Source organism: Pelophylax lessonae (genome assembly GCF_965119305.1).
Source record: "Pelophylax lessonae genome assembly, chromosome: 8".
NCBI lineage: Eukaryota > Metazoa > Chordata > Amphibia > Anura > Ranidae > Pelophylax > Pelophylax lessonae.
This window is the reverse complement of record NC_138775.1, coordinates 200146854-200171012: the sequence shown is the minus strand read 5'-3', so window position 1 is coordinate 200171012 and position 24159 is coordinate 200146854.

Sequence of the window (24159 nt, the reverse complement as noted above, 5' to 3'; positions counted from 1 at the left end):
GGCATAAGGCAATAGTCCCATATTTTTCTTCCATAACCATATTTCATTAATGTCATTTATTGTGCCAGCAAGATGAATTAGCCACCATCTTCCTGTATGTTCTCTAAACTCCATAGGTACATTTTCTACATCTGAGAACCTAGCTGGACCTACCTGTAGCAGATTTTAGTATGCAGTATTGTTCCTTCTGCTGAATTTGAATTATTGTATGACATAATGGCCACAGCTGATGCAAAGCTGGGAACCACAATTGGAATATTTTAGTGCTGGAGTCCCCATTAAATATAAGGAACTAGTAGGCAATTAAATTCATCACCCAATACTGAAACATCAGTTTGTATGGATGTAGTCCTAAATTGTGTTAGTCTGTTATATTGAATAGAATATGTACATTCAATTTTTCTATGTACATTTTTTTAATATTAAGGACTAAAAAATAAAAAAATAAAGTCTTTCAGCAGCCAACAGGTGGAGCTCTAGGTTCCTTTACAAATGCTTACCAGGCTACATCATGTCTTAAATGTTTGTTTAACCACTTCCCGACCACCAGCCACCTTTTTACTTCGGCAGGGTGGCTCTCCTGCGCAAACCGACGTAGACCTACGTCGGTCGCATGCTGGAAGCTTGGGGGTGAGCGTGCACCGCCGGCTGCGCGCTCTCGCCCCCACTCGGCAGACGGGAAGCCGATGCATGGGTCAGGCGGCTCCAATTGCCGCCTGACACCTGCGATCACTCCACGCTAAGAGAGAAGGACGGTCGGCTGTTGTAAACACAGCTGACCATTCTTCTCCCTGAAATGATCATAGAGCCCATTTGATCCTTCTATACAGGATCACACATCTCTATGGTCATTTCAGAAGCCACAGCCCCTCACAGTTAGAATCACTCCCCTAGGCTCACATTTAACCCCTTGATCACCCACAGGGTTAACCCCTTCCCTGCCACTGGCATTATTACAGTATCAGTGCATATTTTTAGTACTGATTACTGTAGTAATGTCCCTGGTACCCCCAAAAGTGTAAAAATGTTAGTTAGGGGTCCGATTTGTCCGCCGAAATGTCACAGTCCCGCAAAAAATTGCAGATCGCCACCATTACTAGTTAAAAAAAACAATAAAAATGACATAAATCTTTCCCTTAGTTAGTAGGCGCAATAACTTTTGTGTAAACCAATCAAAATACATATTGCAATTTTTTTTTTACCAAAAATATGTAGCAGAAAACAAATTGGCCTAAAATGTTAAAAAAAAATTATTTTTTTATTTTTTGAGAATGTCATATAGCAGAATGTGAAAAATATTGTTTTTTTTTTCAAAATTGCCGCTCTTTTTTTGTTTATTGCGCAAAAAATAAAAATCGCACAGGTGATCAAATACCACCAAAGAAAGCTCTATTTGTGGGAAAAAAAAGTACATCAACTTTATTCGAGAACAGCGTTGCACGACCGCGCAATTGTCTGTTAAAGTAACGCAGTGCCGAATCGCAAAATAGGGCCTGGTCAGGAAGGGGGCAAATACTTCCGGTCGTAAAGTAGTTAAAGACATAAAATTAATATTAAAAAAAAAAGAAAATTAAAGATCAGCTTAAACATATGAGCATGAAAATGACTCAAACCTATTAAAATTTCATTTTTATTTTTCCTAACGATGGAGAAAGGATCCGTTTTAAGGTAGCTTATTGGGGGAACTCATTGACATAGAAGGAAAGCGGTCCATGCAGGTACCTTCTGGCTGCCCTCTACCCACAGGTGTTTGAGTGTTCCTGTCACTAGGGAAAAGCAGGGTAAGTAAGAAGGCAGTGAATTCAAACTCTGTAAATTTCAGATGGGGCAAAGGAAATTAAGCAGATTTTCTATTGTCTCCAGTCATTATTTCCCCCCCAAAAGCAAATGGGCATGTTCTTGCTCCATAGACATGAGATAGTTGCCCAATATGGTCTAAAAAGCAGAAACATCATGACTTGACCTGTCATGTCAGGTCTATATAAATATATGTTGCTCCTGCCAAAATGTTCTTTTATCATTTTTGATAGAGGAGTAATGTTTAGAACCTGTCAGTGTTTTTCTCTGGGGAGATTTTCCTTCACTCCTTGATCCAGTAATCACTTCCAATTTCTTATTGTTTTTTTTTTTTTTTAATCCCCTTTTAAAATGTTCTTTGCCCCCCCCCCCCCCACATCCTGTCCTGGTAGCCACTATCACATAGACTTTAAGAGTCGGTTCACACTAGCGCGACTTGTCAGGCGACTTGTCAACCTGACAAGTCGCGCTCCCTCGCGGTCCATTGACCGCTACAGGACCCATTCTAATAGGAGCGACACCAGTCGCTCCGACTTAGAAAAAGGGTCCTGTACTAATTCGGGGTGACCTCGGAGCGACTTGCATAGACTTCCATTATGTGAAGTCCCTGCAAGTCGCTCCGAAGTCGTGGTGCATGGTAATGAACAAGTCGCCCCCGAAGTAGTAAGGAGTCGTGTCGCCTCTTAGTGAAATTAAACCGTGAACCGGCTCTTAGTGAAATTTCCACAATCGGAATGGAGACAGCAATAAACAAACAAAATAAACCTGAAAGAGGTTCTAGCTCTATCCACTTTAGCCAAAACAAATGTTTGCTTGGAATTCTATTTTAGGGGTGCAGACTAGTAGAGAGTTTTCTATTAGCCATATGTACATAGATAGATAGATAAAGTTTTTACTTTCAGCCTTCCATTGAGCGTGCAACAACAATATTTTTATTCTGTGCACTTTTTAAAAATTAGACATAACATACAACATTATAAAAATTAACACCACATCTATTATCATGCACAGCAATGTAACATTCAGATAATCAAACCCTTTTTTTTTTAAGTGTACGATTCCAGCAGACCATCTCAAAGTAATTAGATGCCTTCAAAAATGAGGAAAAGATAAAGCCGGCCTGTTGAACTGCAGGGATGTTGACCTTTTTTTTCCCTTAACTCATCCTGAATGCAGCGTAGTTTGCAATAAAGGTTTAATGTAACTTAGCAGATCTAAGTTGCTTCGGGAAGGCTTTAATGCTTGGCAGGTCTGTACATTTTATTTATGAAATCAAAGCTACAACCTAGAGTTTTACTCACTTGAAGACATAAAAGAGATTCAGAAGTCAACCAAATCATCTTGTAATTAATGTTACCATGCACGCCCAAGACATTAGAATGTTAACAGTGTTAGAATCGTGTGCTTTGGAATATAGAGTGAGGGCTTTATTAGAGGGAAATTCACTGCAGATGTCATCCACCCTAATTGAGGACATCAGGGCGCCTGCTGCTTTTTCCTATCAGTGGCTGATGTTTTTTTTTTTTCTCTTTTTAATTTATGCATTTTCCTTACTGCTAAAATCTGCTCTCATTATTAGTCTATCTTGTCAGTCATTTGCATTTCAAGTGCTGGGACTGTGGGGTACCAGCTAGCTGCCTTAGAAGAATACTTCAAGGGGTTACACTATCAAATAGCAGAACAGTATCACAGTGAATTTGACATCTGGGTTATCGTATTCCCAGATGCTCCGCAGTGTCATTAGCAGGATTAATCTTAGCTTTAATTTCATAATGATTCTTATTCTAATGTATGTGAATGAACACAAAGTCTCTTGACTCATTATCACCAATTTACCCAAGATATGTAATCAGGCTCTTATATTCACCAACATTTATTTTTGCTAATACATCTAAAATTGTAGATTAAGCAAATACAGTTAGTTCCAGCTGGGTGAGTGCCTGGTGAGGTAGCTGTGCACCGTTTATGTTTTAATTAAGCAGCATTAATGGTTATTGTCTTTTAAATATGTATTGACCAAAATATTTTTTATGCAGGAACAGCAATGTCAGCCTTCAATTTACATCCCGCTGCACATGGATTAGGATTGTTGGAATAAACATAAGGTATTGCAACAGTAACATTTTTATTCTCACTCTGAAGGTGAAAAAAAAATAAGAATTTCGCAGTTAGGAACTTCCAAGACGCTGTTTCCAACTGTGTTGTGCACCTGCATATATTCATTGCTAACATCAGAGATATTAACATTTGTTTTACATTTGTAAAATATCTCACAGCTATTTTCCTCTCATTTACGTTTTATTTTTAGTTGTATCATTGCATCGAAAAATATTGTTGACTTTTCAAAAGAATGTTATGTTCAGTCCACAAATCAGCTATTTTCCATAGCAAAATAAAATGTATTATCTTTCCCATGCTTGAAATTTGTGCCATTTATTCAAATATAATGTCATTTATAAATGAATTAATTAACACATGCATAGACTTATATGTGAAATGGCCAACATACAGAGGACATAATGATAAAAAAATATCACACCTGTAATAATGAATAAAAAACATACATTATATACCACCCCAGCTCATACTGGATGAGTAGTATTAAATACATTTTACCACAACTGTAGTTTCAATACAGCATTGTTAACCACATTAAGATGGTATAGAGCATAGGTCTCCAAACTGTGGCACTGGGGCCAGATGCGGCCCATTGCTTGCCTTTATCCAGCCCTTGAGGCATTATTCCTGCCACTGACATCAACAATGGGGCATAATTCCTGCCACTGACATCAACAATGGGGCATAATTCCTGCCACTGACACCAACAATGAGGCACCATTCCTTCCACTGACACTAACAATGTGGCATGATTTCTTCCACTGACACCAACAATGAGGCACCATTCCTTCCACTGACACTAACAATGTGGCACATTCCTTTCACTGACACTAACAATGTGGCATGATTCCTTCCACTGACACTAACAATGTGGCATGATTCCTTCCACTGACACTAACAATGTGGCATGATTCCTTCCACTGACACTAACAATGTGGCATGATTCCTTCCACTGACACTAACAATGTGGCATGATTCCTTCCACTGACAACAAAAATTGAGCACTATTCCTCCTAATGACACCAACTATTTCTCCCTCTCTAATACCAAAGATCAGGCCTTGTTTACTCCCCCTGGGCACAGTTCCATCCCCTTAAAGTCGGAAGGACAGTAAATTGGCCTTTTCTTCAAAAATTTGTAGAGTAACATGAAGTTGACATTTATAGTATATAAGTATAACTCAAAAACGAATATGTAATATATTTTAGCTTTCCAATCTTTAGATGTAGTGACTGCCAATACCAAACTTCCTTTCCTAGCATTGCTTTGTTCACTTGCTCCATTGTACCTATGGGGAGATCCAAGGTTGCCATCCAGGTTGCTCTTCTGATTTGGACTACAAACACATATTTCTCTCTTTTTCTCCATTACATAGGAAGAAGATAAGATTGTTCTTTCATTTCAGAAAACAGAAAGTAACAAGGTCTGGATAGAATAGCTGGTGTTTTCTATACTCTGACAAAGTTCTTACTTTGAAAAAAAATGTATGGATATTCATTAAGTGCACAAACTAACTATAACTTAGGGTAAATTATGCAAACCAGGATCACAGAGTTCTTTCACTCTGCTTTGTTTGGAAGAATTTTTTCAATCCACAATGCCCATTGCAAACTGGTGGGTGATCTATAATTGTATGAGCAGACATTTCTTGGGAATCAATAGTGTTTATGATTGCTCTATGTGGTTGTATAATTGCAAAGTCCATCTTTTTCTGACTAGTATATATTACAGTGTAGTGATTGACCGATATTGTTTTTTTTTTTCGTTGCCGATACCGATATTTTGGCCAATGCATATCGGTATTGGCCGATATGGGCTGTTATTTTTAAACATTTTTTTTTTTGACAGGTACTTTTGTGGAGGGATCTGAGGGTCTAAAAGACCCCTCCTCTTCACTTAAAAGCATTCAAAATGCCATGTTTGGCTGTTTTGACTGCTGTAATTTTTTTGAATCTGGCACCAGACAGTACCCTGAAGTGATGTCACTCATGACACCACTTCCAGGTTTTTGCATGGAGACCTGATCAGAGCCGAATGCGGCTTTGATCGGGTCTTCGGTGGCCGTGCAGGCTGGTTGCTGGGTCTCCCGGCGGGAGGGGGGGACGCCCACTCCCGCTCCTTGTAATGACAGCAGAGCGGCTTCTCAGCCGCATCGGTTGTCATTACAAGACATGGACGCCAGTACCGGGGTGATAGCTCTAGCTGCAGGCATCCCTCCGGTAGATGCACTTTCCAGAAATATTGGCAATATCGGTAATCTCCAGGGGCGATATATCGGGAAAAGTGCATATCGGCCCTCGATATATCGGCTTTTTCCGATAATCGGTCGATCCCTATTACAGTGCAAACAACATTTCTTCACTTTGTTCCACTATTCCAGGATGATTATGCACCATTTACACACCTAAACAAATCCAGTAATGATTTTATGAACACCAAATTAAAATACTCTATACGGCCTTCAACACCAGCAGTAGAAAATGAACTTTTCGTTTCATACTGTAGATAGGGTTTTGTCACTAGTTCGCCATAAAAAAGGATGAGTGAGAAGGATTGAGTAGAGTTGGCTGTTTGCCTTTCTTACAAAATATTTCTGCCATTGCCTTTTGATATTGAGTAGAGCTGCTTAGCTAGCCGTTAACCAGTATTCCCAAGTTATTTTCAGGGTCTTGCTTTGCTAAATCTATTCCATTTAATTCCAGTTATTAATGAATTAATTAATCCTTGCAAATAATAATTGTAGCAATGTAAACAAACTTACATTAATATTAAAGCCCAACTCTGAGCTCTATGCTCTCCTCCCCTAATGGCCCTCCTCCCCCTCTTGAGACCTTCAGGCATTATTTTATGGGGTCTTTTTTACTTACCTTCTTCCAATGTCTTCTGGTCAGCCACATGACACACAGGGTTTGTTTCCTCTTTGTTGTTCTCCCTGAGGTAGGTGGTCATGGATGATGCAGAGAGTGGCACTAACATGGTAATGTTTGTACTGTATAGGGGCAGCTCCAGATTGAAGGACTGACGATGAGTATTGCTGCCAGAGCTGGGTTTTTTTTTTTTGGGGGGGGGGGGGCTGGGAAGTATTTAGAAAAAGTCTAGACTCGGGCTTTACATTTTTATCAATTTTGTCAGTATTTTGTTTTGTAAAATGTTACTATCATGCTGATCTTTAATATTTCTGCGTAGTTTAGAATTAACTGCAAAATTTGCCACAATCTGTTGCATCCATCAGGGAGAATTGATAAACAAAATATTGAAAGGATGATTAAATACATTGTGTAAATTAAAATACATGAGCACAGATTTTAAGGATCCACTCTACTCATTACTTTACTCAAGAATTGTGACAATCTTGATTGATTTAGGGCCTGTATGACCTGGCTTGCTCATCTATACAAACATTTAGTAGGGTCCATTTTCATTGCTTTAGTAGGAATAAAAAAAACAAACCACATAAACATCGAGGAGAAGTCTGTAACATTGCTTTCCACAGTCCAGCATGCAAAACTGTAAGCAAAGCCATGCAAATCTAAAGCAAACTGAGAACAAATAACTGGTAGATCTATTTCATTCAGTAATGAGAACATTTACAACACACAATATACTAAGCTCCTTTTTGCACTGCTGTGATAAATCCCCAAAGAATCTGAACCTACAAAGAAAATAACTCCAGCCTCTATTTTGGCATAGAAAACTTTTTATCTAATAAAAAGATTGAACTGGAAAAAAGCACTTTAGTTGGTAGGCAAATCAGGATTAGGCTTCTGTTTGGCATTGTTTACAGGTGTACAGGATTATTACATCTTTTAAATTATAGAGTCTCTTTAAGTGCCATATTTTGCGTACTCAAAAACTGCTAGCATAGTGCTTTTGGCTGAAAATCACAAGTGCTATCAATTTGAATTTTTTGGCTGATGTTGCCATTCTAGCAGCTTCAAAGCATATAAATATAACTCCTTTTTTAGTGAAGGCCAAGCCATTCCGAACCTCTGTGATGCCATAGTGAACATTTCTAAACCATTACCCACACACACTGGATTTCAGATGAATATTTTACTATGCTCCAATATTTCCAGCATGTAAAATGAATAACTCTGGGCAATCTGCCATGAAATTCAAGACTTTTTCTTTTAATTTTTACACTATTACATTCAATGTCTGTTTGCTGTATTTTGTCACACTGCAAATAATATTTTAAAACAAATCAGGCTAAGATCCATCTTTCTTTCCTTAAAGAGGAACTTGTATAAGATTTTTTTTTTTTACTGATGTAATCACCAATGCATAGCTGTTAAACCTTATCTGTTTTTGAGCGTACAGTCTTTGGGTTGGCAAAACGCTGATACTATATAGGTGCTCCAAATTTAAGATTCAGTCCATTGTCCAAGCCTTTATTCCTGTGTGTGTCATAAGAATCTTTTTAAAACATGTCAACTTACATACTGCATCTATATAACATGCACAGAGACTATAGATATGTGTGTTAATCATTACAGCCCTTCAATGTAAAATTTCCCCAACACTCAGTCCAGTTTTCCCATTAGGTGCTTTCTGAATATCCTAAAGCACAATTGGCATACTGACTGAACGACCATTATAAGGAAATAAATGTTAGAATATAGCTGATCACTTATCAAATATTCCCATCCAGAGGAGATGATGACCCAATGTTACACTGAAATTAAGGTAACAAAGTTTACAGAAAGTTACAGTAAAATATTTATGCAGCCTGGTCAATCTTTCCAGGGTCCTCCAAAGTTTCATTTGAAGCAGTATCTACACTGGGCGATGAACAGTTGTCTCCCACGTGACATTTATCCACCTATGGCTAACCTAAGGCACCAAAATTGTTTATTGCAGTAAAGTATACTTAGACCCTTACCTTGTAAAACAACCCATTCAGTCTCAAATAGAAATGAAAGGCAAAATGTGTATATATATATAAAAATATAATATTGTCAAAAGTATTGGGACACCTGCCTTTACACGCATATGAACTTTAATGGAATCCCAGTCATAGTCCGCAGGGTTCAATATTGAGTTGGTCCATCCTTTGCAGCCTGGGAAGGCTGTCCACTAGGTTTAGGAGTGTGTCTATGGGAATGTTTGACCATTTTTCCAGAAGCCCATTTGCAAGGTCAGGTACTAATGCCGGACAAGAAGTCTCGCTCTAATTCATCCCAAAAGGTGTTCTATCGGGTTGAGGTCAGGACTCATCCATGTCTTTATGGACCTTGCTTTGTGCACTGGTGTGCTGTCATGTTGGAACAGGAAGGGGCAATCCCCAAACTTTTCCCACAAAGTTGGGAGCACAAAATTGTCAAAAATGTCTTGGTATGCTGACGCCTTAAGAGTTTCCTTCACTGGAACTAAGGGGGCCAAGCCAAACCTATGAAAAACAACCCTACACCATAATCCCCCCTCCACCAAATGATTTGGACCAGTGCACAAACCTGGTGGACAGCCTTCCCAGAAGAGTTGAAGCTGTTCTAGCTGCAAATGGTGGGCCAATTCAATATTAAACCCTACAGACTAAGACGGCAAAGTCATTAAATATCATGTGTGTGTAAAGGCAGCCATCCCAATACTTTTGAAAATATAATATATACAGTATCTTGCAAAAGTGAGTACATCCCTCACATTTTTGTAAATATTTTATTTTATATATCTTTTCATGTGACAACACTGAAGAAATGACACTTTGCTACAATGTAAATTAGTGAGTGTACAGCTTGCATAACAGTGTAAATTTGCTATCCCCTCCAAATAACTCAACCTACAGCCATTCATGTCTAAACTGCTGGCAACAAAAGTGAAAATGTCCAAATTGGGCCCAATTAGCCATTTTCCCTCCTCGTGTCATGTGACTCATTAATGTTACAAGGTCTCAGGTGTGAATGGGGGGCAGGTGTGTTTCATTTGGTGTTATTGCTCTCACTCTCTCATACTGGTCACTGAAAGGTTAAACATGGCACCTCATGGAAAATAACTCTATGAGGATCTAAAAAAGAGAATCGTTGCTCTACATAAAGATGACCTAGGCTATGAGAAGATTGCCAAGACCCTGAAACTGAAATGCAGCACGGTGGCCAAGACTATACAGCAGTTTAACTGAATGGGTTCAACTCAGAACAGACCTTGCCATGGTCGACCCAAGAAGTTGAGTGCACATGCTCAGCGTCATATCCAGAGGTTGCCTTTGGGAAATAGACATATAAATGCTACCAGCATTGCTGAAGTGCAGAGGTTTGAAGGGGTAGGGGGTCAGCCTGTCAGTGCTCAGGCCATACACCACACACTGCATCAAACTGGTCTGCATGGCTGTCGTCCCAGAAGGAAGCATCTTCTAAAGATGATGCACAAGAAAGCCTGTAGTTTGCTGAAGACAAACAGACTAAAGGCATGGATTACTGGAACCATGTCCTGTGGTCTGATCAGACCAAGATAAACTTACTTGGTTCAGATGGTGTCAAGCATGTGTGGCGGCAACCAGGTGAGGAGTACAAAGACAAGTGTCTTGCCTACAGTCAAGCATGGTGGTGGGAGTGTCATAGTCTGGGGCTGCATGAATGCCAACATGTACTGTGACATACTGAAGCAAAGAATAATCCCTTCCCTTTAGAGACTGGGCTGCAGGGTAGTATTCCAACATGATAACGACTCCAAACACACCTCCAAGACGACCACTGCCATACTAAAGAAGCTGAGGGTAAAGGTGATGGACTGACCAAGCATGTCTCCAGACCTAGACCCTATTGAACATCTGTGGGGCATCCTCAAATGGAAGATAGAGGAGTGCAAGGTCTCTAACATCCACCACCTTCGTGATGTCGTCATGGAGGAGTGGAAGAGGACTTCATGGCAACCTGTGAAGCTCTGGTAAACTCCATGGCCAAGAGGGTTAAGGCAGTGCTGGAAAATAATGGTGGCCACACAAAATATTGACACTTTGGGCCCAATTAGGACATTTTCACTTAGGGGTGTACTCACTTTTGTTGCCAATGGTTTATAAATGAATGGCTGTGTGTTGAGTTATTTTGAGGGGACAGCAAATTCACACTGTTATGCAAGCTGTATACTCACTACTCTACATTGTAGCAAAATGCCATTTCTTCAGTGTTGTCACATGAAAAGATATAATAAAATATTTACAAAATTGTACTTACTTTTGTGAGATACTGTATATATATATATATATATATATATATATATATATATATATATATATATATATATATATTATTATTATTATTATAAATACCCTTTCTTTCTTTTTTTTTTTTAAAGTGATCACATAATCTCTGTTCTCCGCTGCATAAGAAGTTCAGAGAGGTTGTGGCGGAGGCTGCAGCAGAGGTGGGGGGTGTCAGCAGGAGGCAGAAAAACAGCAGCATTTTGATCTTTCCAGTGAACGGCTGTGCAGGGGAGCTTGTCAGTACAAGTCTGACCACTGGAGTACAGGCAGCCTGTACTCCCAGTTGGAATGCAAAGAAGAAAACACAACCTCATTGAGATGGATGAGCTTTCATGCCTGACATGATCAGTTTGAAATAGGAAATCAGGGGTTCTGGCAGGATGTCCAGGTATTTCACACAGGGGGAAGCAATGCAGAGAGAACATGATACTTTTTAACATAAGTACATGGTACAACTGATGCATATCGGGAATATGAAATGTTGGGGTAACAAACAATTCTAAGTGTTAACATAACTTTGTCCATAGGATTACACTGAGAAAAGACACTGCCACTTGTACATATAATGGACAAATATTACTGCATGGGGTACATGGTAACTGAGTTTTTTCATATTTATTGATAGCGATATTTACATTACCCTGAAAAAAAATAAATAAAAAAAAAAAAAAAATATATATATATATATATATATATATACAGTATATAAATAAATAAATATATATATATATATATATATATATATATACACATACACACACACATATATATATATATATGTATATATCTTTATATATATGTATATGTATGTATTTATATACACTGTATTTACTGTATTTAATGAGAAAATATTTAAAAGCTGTAGCTTACCATTACAGTATGTTCATTCCCCCTCCCAATTCCTCCTTTACGCCTGCACAGTTTTTATTGTATTTTGTCAAACTTCCCAATGCCAGCTGTTCAGCCAGCTCAGCATGAAGTTGTTTATTATTGATGGATAAAATGTTCAAACATTTAAGCAAATGAAAATCAGCTTTGCATTCCTAATTAATTAATTAATAGCACTGTAAATGCCAGCATTCTTCTCGCAGGTACCAGCGAAACAATACTGATTTTCTTCACATTCCCGGAATATTAATTCATTTTTTTTTTTTTCTCATCCTGCTAATTCTCGGGAAGCCTCTCATGCAAACATATTAGCAAAGAGTAAATATTGAATTTAAAACAAAACTACCAGCTTCATCTTTCACTGTACACAGAGTAGGATTTAAAGCGGGATTTAAATTTTCTTGGCTTCTAATTAAGTAGTGATAATCAGGCTTTCTGCTTAGGGTCACTTCCTGGGAGTGATTTTAGTTATTAAAATGCATGTTTGTGTTTGTTCTGCTTGGTGCGCTAGAACTAGATCTCTTTTAATATCGCTGCAAATATGCAAATGGATGCTTCATATTAGTGTGCAATTTATGGCAATCTTCTCTAATTTTCTGAAAGGGCAGGAGTGGAACCTTGTCACTCATATATTTCTTTTTTTTTTTTTTAGTTAAGCTAAACTAATTATAAGGCTTTTTTCTCGTGAAACTCTAAAAGTGTGTGGCGAGTGACATAACAGCGAATGTGACAGATTTGGCTTGAATGTAAGAGCCTTGCATTTAGCTTCTCCCGTTCACGAGGATGGCCTTCAGCAATATTTGAATGTCACTGCTGGTTGATAGATAATTTAAAAATTACATCAGTTAGATCTACATCTGAGGAGCTGACTGCTGGAAACCTTTTCAAATGGCTTTATCAAAAAATAAACAGCTCTGATATATAACACATGTCCAGTGCTTTTGTCAGAAGACTATTTTCAGAGGCCTAAAATTAAAGGGAAAGTGCTAGCTATAACACATTTTTTATCTTTCTTTTTTTTAACTCTTTTCTTTTTTTTATTCTTACAAGCGATGCTGTTGTTCTATGCTAGCTTATACTTAGATAAAGCATTTTCTTTTTGTACATCATGGGACACAGAGCCATAAATCATAACATGTGGGTTATATAGTCACCTTTAGGCGAGAGAACACTGGCAACCAATCAGAAAGGATGCCACCCTATATAACCCCTCCCACACAGAAAGTACCTCAGTTTTGTAGCAAGCAAACAAAGACCCCATAGAAGGGGGGAGGGACCTCTGCGTCTCATGATGTACTTCAAGAAATGGATTTTACAGGTAAGTCTGTATTAACCACTTGCCGACCAGTCACGTTGACTGTACTGCGGCAAAGTGGCTCAATTCTGTCCAGCGACATAGACCTACGTCGCTGGACTCCTCCCCTTGTGGGCGGCGCTCACGCGCCGCCGGAGGCTCGCTCCCGCTGTTTTCAGTCACAGCGGGAGTCAGGCCAGGGGAGGAGCGGCGGGAAATCGAGTTTGGCGATCCGCCCGCTTGTGTAAACAAAGCGGGCGGATCTCCTAAGTGACAGATTGCAGGGTTCAGCATAGCTGAACATGCGATCTGTCCCTGTGTCACTCAGTCACCTCCCCCCACACACGTCAGTAAGCACCAGGCATACATTAACCCCTCCCTCTCCAATAAAATTAACCCCATTCCCTGCCAGTGTAATTTTTACAGTAACAGTGCATATTTATAGCACTGATTACTATAGAAATGTCACTGGTACCCCCAAAAGTGTCAAAAATGTCAGTCAAGGGTCCGATCTGTCCGCCGAAATGTCGCAGTCCCGCAAAAAAAAATCGCAGATCGCCGCCTGTAGAAATGTCACTGGTACCCCCAAAAGTGTCAAAAATGTCAGTCAAGGGTCTGATCTGTCCACCGAAATGTCGCAGTCCCGCAAAATAATCGCAGATCGCCGCCATTATTAGTTAAAAAAAAAAAAAAAAAAAATGACAGAAATCTTTCCCTTAGTTAGTAAATGCAATAACTTTTGCGCAAACCATTCAAAATAGGCTTATTGTGATTTTTTTTAGGAAACATAGGTAGCAGAAAACAAATTGGCCAAAAATTTAAAAAAAATTTGATTTTTACATTTTTGGGGGGGGGGGGGGGGAGTTTCATTGAAAAAAATGAAAAATATTGTTATTTTTTCAAAATTTAAGCTCTTTTTTTGTTTACAGCGCAAAAAGTAAAAATCGCACAGGTGATCAAATACCACCAAAAGAAAGCTCTGTTTGTGGGAAAAAAACGTAAAGGACGTAAATTTCGTTTGGGTACGGCATCGCACGACCGCGCAATTGTCAGTTAAATTTGCACAGTGCCGAATCGCAAAAGTGGCCTGGACGTAAGACAGCAAAATCCTCCGGTGGTAAAGTGGTTAAAATATAAATATACTCTATGTTGGAGCTGTGTTATTTTTCCCATCATCCCCATTTTTATTGCAGAATTCCTTAAAATTAAACCACCAGTAGAAAGCTGTAGTTGTAGAAGGAGTTTTTCAGCTTTTTTTTTTGCAGTAACGTTTTTCAGCGTTTTTTTAGCTTTTTTCAACTGTAGCGTTTTTTAGCATTTTTAAGCAAAACTATATATTCTCCCACAAAAGCTTATGGCTCAAAAACGCTGATAAATGCAGAATAATTGCATTTTTCTGCGTTTTTTTAAGTTTTTTTTATAGTTTTCAAGTTTATATCAGAGTTAGAGCGTTATTTCAGCTAAAAAACTCCTCTCAAAATCCACTAGTTCTGTTTTTTTTTCCAGCTGATAACAGCCTATGTGTGCATGGACACAAAGGACAACATGCTGGGGAGTTTACTAGCTGCAGAAAAAAAACATCTGAAGCCAAAAACAGCAGCTGTGAAAACGTCCAGTGTGCATGAGGCCTAAAGGTTATTTTTTTTCAATAAAAAGTTGTTTTACTTACCTGCTATGTGCAATGGTCTGCACAGATAAGCCCTGATCCTCCTCTTTTGGGGTACCCCACTGGAGCTCTGGGCTCCCTCATTTCTCCTCTCCTTCCTATGGTGGCACATGTGTGTGCTCGATCCTGAGCCAGGCTGTGTGCATCTATTGATACATATGGTGTGGCTCATCCCTGCCCCCAGCTCCCTAGTCACATGATTTTATTGACTGCAGCAGGAGCCAATGGCTCCCAGTGCTCTCACTGAGTCCTGTGACAAGAAAGAGAGCAGCGCTGCTGCTGCTTTTAGGCACAGCTCTGGATTGAGATTGGGCTCAGGTAAGTTTTTGAGGGGGCTGGGAGGAAGCTGAATATGAAAGTTTGTTCTAAATCTGAAACAAGTTGACTTTTTATTCTACATCTTATAACAAAACAGACATGTATTTGGTGTCTCCTTATATCATAGGTGCTTCTCTTCTTTGCTATTCATTGCTGACCAATAAGGCACTTCCATCAGTCAAGGGCTAGTGGGGAGAGGAAGCAGGACAGAAAAACCAGGCCATCTTAGAAATATAACATATGTAGCACCCTACAGGTAGGTGCTAGGTAAATGTATAGTGGGCCTTGTCTGTCTAACAGCAGGGCCATGATTTCTTTAGTTAGGGTGTCATTGGTTTCAGATGTGTTTGCTGAAGGGGAAGTCTCCCCCCTGCCTCCTGTGAGAGGCTTCTCATAGGGCAGTGGAGGAAGCCCAATAAGGGGACACATTCAAGCTTGTAACTACCCCAGAAGGCAGATTATGCCGCAAAGGATTCTGGGAGTGGATATACATTTGGGGGAAGTGCGTGACATGGTGTCTTTGGCGGCAGCAGAGTCCTAGGAGGGAGAGAGCGGCTGTCTCTCCTCCTGTCTGAGGAAGCGGATGTCTCGGGGTGTCGCCTGGGAATCCAGAGAGTGCTGAGTTGAGCTGGGGGGGGATCAGGTGTGCCGAGAACTTGCGGAGAGCGAGAGGGGTCCAGTTCCAGGAAAGCCTACACAGGTTGTGAGTACTGAGGATTGCCCCTGGGGGTGTGCCTAAAGTCAGAGGGGACCGCTCCAGTGTCAGCTAGCTGAGGAAAGGGAGTACCTAGGTTGAGGACCCTGAAGTTACAGAGGGGGTACATAGTCAGTGAACCCCGAAGAGTTCAAGGTAAAGGGGGCACCTGCAGTTTGGGCCCTGGAATGTACAGAGTATCAGTTGAGAGTTGCAGCCATACAGGGACCTACATCAGACTGCCTTAAGCCATTGCAGGGCTGGGGGGAGTAGCCGGTGACTTTGCAGTACCGCATTGTCAGTAGTTCTATAATCCACAGTCCTGGATCTTCTGGAGGATTCAGCACTTCTATCAAGTTACAGTGTGTTCTGAGAGTCAGTGAGCGTTGGCTAGCGTCGGCTGGCGTCAAGGCAACGCTAACAGACATTTTTCCTGGATAAAGTCCCAAATTAAATCTAGTTGAGCCTAGAGGAGTATCCCACTGATTCCCTTCTCCCATCCCCTTTATCCACAATAAAACCACAAAACCAAGATCCTGGAGTTGTCAATGTCTCAGTTCTCACACAGGGTCGCAGGTCACATGGGCTGGAGAGGTAACCAGTAACAATGGCAGACCCACATCAGGCTCAATGCCTGGAAAACCTGCTACACATACAATTGCAGGTACAATTATTATATAAGCCTCTGTTTTAATGCAAACTGTTAAACTGGATAATTTGGTTGATTGCAGGCTGGTTGGTAAGTTGAGCTGGGAATTTTCTTTGATTTTGTTTGACATGCGTTGCCCTTCCATGTGCTCCTTGCTGCAAAGGCCATTTATAGGTGAGGACAATGGCCTTTTGTTTGTACAATTACTATACAGTTTAAGCACATTTTTAATTTCTACTTTTTGATATCTAATAGATATGTATCAACTGCACATGGTCCAACTATTGATATATTAGCCCTCAACTGCAACATTATCATTGATTGTGCATTTTAAATGGCAACTCCGCTTAGTGTGGTGCAATAATGATCTAAGCGTGATATGTTAACATCAATCTGGGCACTTCCAGGTCTCATCGTCCTGTGTTTTTTCTGGCTGCATCCAGTTCCAGACTAATATACATTTATCAGTTTTCCAAGACTAAAGTAGTCAAAAGAGCAGATTAGCAAATCTGGAAATGTTGAGGAATTTCAGTGGAATAGGACACAGAATAGGAGATGTTTTACATTCTGTTGCTATTAAGAAAGAATTCCAGGTATCAATATTTTTACATAGATACACTGGTCCAGCTTGGGCTAATGTAACCATGCATATACCATACCTATGACTACAGTGATCTCCACTGTCCCTCCACAGGTCCCTTTGAAGAGCACCTGCCCTGCTGCATTCTGAACACATGAGGTCACTGTGATCTCTTTGCATTTTCTCAATAAATGAAAAGCATTTTGACTGGTGAGGTGGAGAAGTGGTGCGATGATGTCAATATTTTCACCTCATCCAATCAGAAATTGCTTTTCATTCATTGAGAAAAGCATTCTATTCCATTTCACCATCTGAATGGTGCTCATGCTCAGTGCGTGACCTCCTGTGTTCACAATGCAGCAGGGCAACTGCTCAGTACGGGAAGTTTTTGCAGATTACTATAGTAGTGTAGTATAGTAGTACTTCCTACAGAGATCAGCTTCTAGAGGGATCCTGTAGGTATAATACATGCATAGTTACATTGGTCCAAGTTGGAACAATGAAACTAAGTAAAAATATCCATACCTTGAATTCTTCTTTAACATATCCTGTCATGCAAATCATACCCAGCAAAGATATAATTGTAAATAAGACAGTGAATACTTACCTATCACAATGCCTATGCCACATAAGTCTGCTCTGTAAAAATGCCCCACTAGGAAACAGACACTTCAGGGAGGGAAGATCTCCTGTTTTTATGGCAGATTTACCTAGCTCCTCCTGCTGACTTCCATGCTACTATTGTACTCTGCAATCAGTGGAGAGAAAAGGGAAGAACTAGTGAACAATGTGAGGGACCCAGGAGACCAAAACTCACAGTGTCAGTATCTTAGCAGACTTGGGTGGGGGCAGTTTTACAGAAGTGTTCAGTGATGCAGGCAGTGGAAAGGTTAGGTATTTAGGGGCTGATTTACTAAAGGCAAATAGACAGTGCAATTTCCAAAGTGCAGTTTTTTTTTTTTTCCTACATATAATTGGATATTATTTGCAAAGTGAAGGTTTATTTCATTTACAGAGCTCAGGAGCAACTGCACTTTGCCTTTAGTAAATCAACCCCTAACTGTCATTTTGTATAGGTACATCTTTGCTGGGCATGTTTATAAACCTAACCGGAGGAAGTATTGTTCTAGACATATAATAGACCAGCCTTTCCCAACCTTTTCAACACAGAGGAACCCTTAAAATATATTTCTGGTCCCGGGAAACAACTAAAACTCATGACACATTAGTCTACAACAAAATCTACAACTCATGACACATTAGTGTGACATTATATGGGGGAAGAATGCTCCTTACTTTTGTTATCATTGGGAAGAATTACCCCCTTACAGAGAGCTAAAAGGAACAATGGTGTCATTAGGAACGTATCTAAGAGGCAGGAATTGCCCATTGCTCAAGGAACCCCTAGCAACCTCAGAATGAACCCTAGGGTTCCATGAAACCCTGGTTAAGAAACCCCTTCTAATAGACCATGGCTGGTCAAATCAGATTAATTAGCATTAATTTGGTATGTAACTATGACACATAGATTTGGTAAAGAAATCTGATCACACAATGCACACAGGTGTGTATGTTATCATGTTAACAAACCTATCATATTGGATCTTCATTTTACTTTTATCTTTTTATAAAATTAACAACTTAAAGTTACTTCTAATTGAAAAGGTCTCTATTTAGAGGGTTTCTGCAGAGAGTAGCAGCCTTTTGATACTACAATAAGGAAAACGTTGATAGGAGCTGCAATCCAAGCACTTAAATTAGCAACTTAAATGTATATTTATAGAGAGAAGACACATTGGGATTTGGAAGACTCAGGTGATGTCTTCGTCTTTGATGTAAGGTTGTGGCATGTGTCAGGCACAATGCTAATAAGGATTGCCAGCCTCTGTAAATATTTAGAAAACACAGAGTCATTAATAGCTCCTAATTTGCATCTTTATGTGCTGTAATTCACCTTCTAATTGCTGACTTAACTATTGTGATGTTGTGGGCTGCATCGGCATACGGCCGTGTTACTTTTATTGATTTATTGGTACGTACTATACCTACTTTGAAATTTTCAAAGCGTGCTCTTTTGCCTTAGGGATATATGGAAATCCTCTAATTCTCTGTATATATGCATATGTGACTGCAGACAACCAGAATCGACTTGTCTGTGCTATTCTACCCTTTTAAAATGACAAGAAAATATAAGGAGCAGGATAGATCTGTCACTAAACAAACAAAAAGATGAAAACTTTTCTCATGCTATACTTTTTTTCTCTGAGAAGCAATTGGAACATGTCCCTGTAAACAACAATGCCAAACTATGCATAAATCTACGCAGACAAATGCTTGACAGGATGTGTTGTTAGAAATAGAATGGCATGCACATCATTAGCTGTGTTATGAGACAAGATGCCTGGCAATTTTTCCTTTCTTTTTCTCTGTGCACTGGCTTTCTGCTAACTCTCACAATGATCTGTCAGTTTGTAAACCATAAATAAATATTTAAATAGGGACAATTAAGTAGGGCTGTCTGGGGTACTGCTGCTGCATTTATCCTTTCCAGAACGGTGCACAAATATATGTTTGCATGTGTGTCTGCGCATAGAATGTATTTATACATTTGCATCTATCTATCTATCTATCTATCTATCTATCTATCTATCTATCTATCTATCTATCTATCTATCTATCTATCTATCTATCTATCTATCTATATCTATCTTAAAGAGAAATTCAAGTTTTCACTGTTTATGTAGCTATATTTTACTGTAAGTAAGCTTCAGCTTTAGAAGCCTACATTAAACTAACCCCATCTATCATTAAATTGACACCATTGGGTACTTTCGGAGCATGCACACATCGACTCACCAGCACCCTTTGGAGCCCCTTAATACATCTGAGAGGCATCTTGGTCGTCTTGGTGACTGGTTGAGATGCACCTATATTGTAATATAAGAAGTGTTGGTTAGGTAATTATAATGTGCTAGGTTTTGGCTTTTTGCCAAGTCGAAATTTGGAGAGGACTGCTCAGGGGTTGTAGATATCTGCAGTTATGCCAGTGTAAAAAAGTCCTTTACTGAAATATAGAAACATAGAAAAGTGATGGCAGAAAAAAAGACTGAGTGGTCCATCGAGTTTGCCTGTTATATTTTTTTTCTCTTTTTTTTTATTCTTACCTTTTATAGATCTATGTTTGCCCCAAGCATGTTTGAAGCCATTTACTGTTGACTGTCTTATATTATTTCTGCTGGAAGCTTATTCCAAGCATCCACTACCCTTTCAGTAAAATAATACTTCCTAGAATTAGTTTTGAACTTTCCTCTAGTTAGTTTGAGGTCATGTTCCCGTGTTCTTAATTTTGGTTTCATATTAAAAAAACACTGCCCTCCTTAACCAAATTGACCCCCTTGATGAATTTAAAGATTTCAGTCATGTCTCCCCTTTCCCTTCTTTCATCCAGACTGTACATATTAAAGTGGTTGTTATGCCACTATTTTATATTTATACCATCCCATCTGTTATATATCGATATGTGTCCCAGTGCCAGTGCAGTATAAAAAAATACAGATTTCCAACATATCTCAGAGCATCTCTCAGCGCTCACGTGACTTCTCGGCTCTCTCCTCTCCCTGGCTGACAGCTATAGTGGGAGAGGCCGAAAACTCCTGCTGATGTCAGCCGGGAGGAGGGGAGGAGAGGAGCAGAGAGACCAGGAGGGATCTGAAAAATTGAGTATTTGATTGAGCCTTTGATTATTTTAGTCAATTTAAGCACAGTTAAATACCTGTGCCCTGCTGAAGGGAAAGTCTGTGTGGCCCCTGAAACACATTGGATTAATTTCTGCTATAACTCATGTTAACATGTAAAACTCTTTGCACTATATATGCAGAAATTCTTAGCTTTGGGTTTTCTCCCCATTTCCAAAGAAGGTCCTAATTTGTGGAGTGCTGCTGAACTGAACCACGTGTGCCAAGTGATGATTTGATTGGCTCATTGAAAATCCAAAACCTCATTTTTATGTACGTTATTATGTATGTACGAATTCTTAGGAGGTATTTAGTATTGGATTCTGTCTTGCTCCATTCCTTCCCCACAGTCTGTATCTCCTGTTTTAGTGACTTCTTTGGGAATGGCTTCTTACGCTTTTAACTACAGCAACCTATATGTGCTTAGTACCATTCCTTTTGGAATACCAAATATTCTTTCCAGCGGCCCTACAGCAAATGTGAGTTGGCTATATGGAGGGGATGCTGTGGCACCTTTGCAGAAGCCTGAAAATATTAAGACAGTGAAGTTGGGATTCTGTCCCAGAGGAAGAATATTGTATGCTAAAAAAATATGAAACGTGTTGGATACCCCCTCCCTCTGTGGATTTTTTTCTGGCTTAATGAAATCATCTAACAGATGCTTTCATTCACAGTAACAGCTGGATGGACGAACCCCTCCTACCATGCTATTGTATTCTGACAACCCTGACCAGCGACTGTCAGAATACCCAACTAGTGGCTGCATCTGATAGGAGCTGCTGTTCACTTAAAAATTTCTTTCAATTTTTAAATTAAAGGAATTTGGGTGGGAAGGGCAACATAGCCTGTTTTACTTTAAAACAGTAAATCATTTTCTGTTACCTTGCTCATTAAGGTCAGAATGACAGGTTCTCGTCTATGACTACAATCACCCTCCATCCACTCACTGACGCTTGCCTTTCCTGTACTTCCCTTCAGTACTATTCTTCCATAAGAGCCTAAAAACAGATGATGTTGGAGCTTACACAGGGTTAGCTTCTTCTTCATCAAGTGAAAGTTGTAGAGATTAGCTATTGGCCACTGGCCACTGGCCACTGGGACCCAATCAATGCATTCTGGAAAGAAGACACATGCTCCTCCATACCTGGAGCAACAGGTATTTACTAAGGACTCTGATTAAGGCTTGTTGTGTGCTGCTGGGCACACTGCCACAAATGTAACTTCCAGGAATGGTTGTCAGTTTGACAGTCAAGGTCAATATCCGTGTAGTAGAGTTGATGGTCAGCTTTCAGCACTATTTGTAAGAAACAGATATTATTTCAGGATCAGTGCTTGTTATAATGTAAAACTTTCATACATTATGATATTTTATAGCTTGTATTATATCATTGCTTCTGACAGCCTGTACCTTTTGTTTTTTACACTAGAAACAGACATTCATTGTCCTATATATATTATCAATGCCACCCAGGAGTTCCCTAGACTGCACCTTTCTTGTTTCAGGATTTTTACTAGTCCCTTATCTATGAAAACAGGTATGAAAATTGGGTGGCTTTACCTTTAAAAGGAAAATGGACACATGGGTTAATACTTAACTTTGGTTGAAGAAGATTGACACACTATCAATAAAGGCATATGGCAAAAGGCTTTAGGGAAATAGATATTCAATGTTCAGTGCCAGGTTGGAGGCTTCACTAAGTCTTTGTTCAGCTGCTTAGGGCAAATCTAAAATGAAGAGTTCCTTCACTATTATTAATCAAGTTGCTTATCTTCAGTGCAGTCATGCCTATTTTTCTCACTGCACGGCGAAATTTGTGCATCACGCATATTTATTAAGAATGCAAAGTCATGTATGATCTATGGTGTATAATAATGTAACTGAATGCATGAGCAGGTCTCATGGTCTTATACATATAGGCAACACTTAAACAACAGTAATATTTAAATTAAGGCATGTGGTTCTACAAATATTTATTTTAAAGGGAGATAAGAAATTACTTCATACATATTCAACATTATTGTTATTAATCCTATGTCCATAGTACTACTGCAATTAGAAGAGATGTGGGCAGCATGCTATTTACTATAAGTTTTTTTTTGTCCAAAACCTATTGCAGTATAGTAGGAGGAGGCAGTATCATATCTCAATGCTTACTGTTTGGGTTCATTTTTCATTTTATTTTGCAATGTTTGACAACATTTAACTATTGCCTGGTGAATTCTGCAAGCCAGGGCCAGATTAGTGAATAGGCCACATAGGCAGTGGCCCAGAGGTGCCAAAAAACTACCCACTTATCATGCTACTGGCATACAGATATACTCTAGCCTGCCTACTTGACTGCATTGCCACCTTATCCTCCTTGTTGCTTTTTTGCAAAGATTATGATTTATCATTTTGGCATGGTTTATCCTGTTCTCGGTGAAACATTTTGAGCGGGCAAATAGTTTCTTTTTCACATCCAACCCTGGCATTGAGTAGAACACAGTTACACAGAGCCTGGAAAGAGGGAAACTACATCATTTATGCTAAAAGCAGCCTGGGCTGTTAATTAAAGTTATCTAGGGTCCACTATGAACAGGCCATAGCCAATCCCATAAGGGCAAAGTCACATCATTGCTCATGCTATTATTTTCTTAACGTGAATCTTTGATTCGCCCAAACATTCAAACTTTTTAGATCTTACGCAGAGCTAAGCACTCTATTTCTACCATACATGGCAGTGTTGAGGCCTAGCATTTGGCAGGTCATGTACACAGTGTTGCATCATAGGAGGAAGAAAAGACATGCTTCTCAATACTTCTTCCCCTCTGTGTTCAGCCAGCCACAAAGAGAGCAGTGGTTCCGGGGGGTGAAGGGGGTAGGGACTGGGCCCCTTCCATTCTCTGTAGAAGTAACCAGGCCATTGCTGCTTGGATCCCTTCTACAGTAAAGTCCATTGTTAGCTGCAAATTTCGATACAGGGATCATGGCTGTATTGGCAGCCAAGATCCTTGTATAACAATTTCAGCATGAGTACATACAGATACTTCTTAAGGGCATAAAGTGGGTAAAACACAAAGTATTGCACATTGCTCTGGTTGGAATTTGGAACTGTAGGAAGCTAAAGGGTAAGTCAGTAAAAAAAGGGGTGAAGCAAAGAATTGGGTGAACCTGTTGCTTTGTTCTGCATGGGAAGCACATTATGCTAATTTTTCACTGTATTGGTTAAAGTGATTGTAAAGCCTC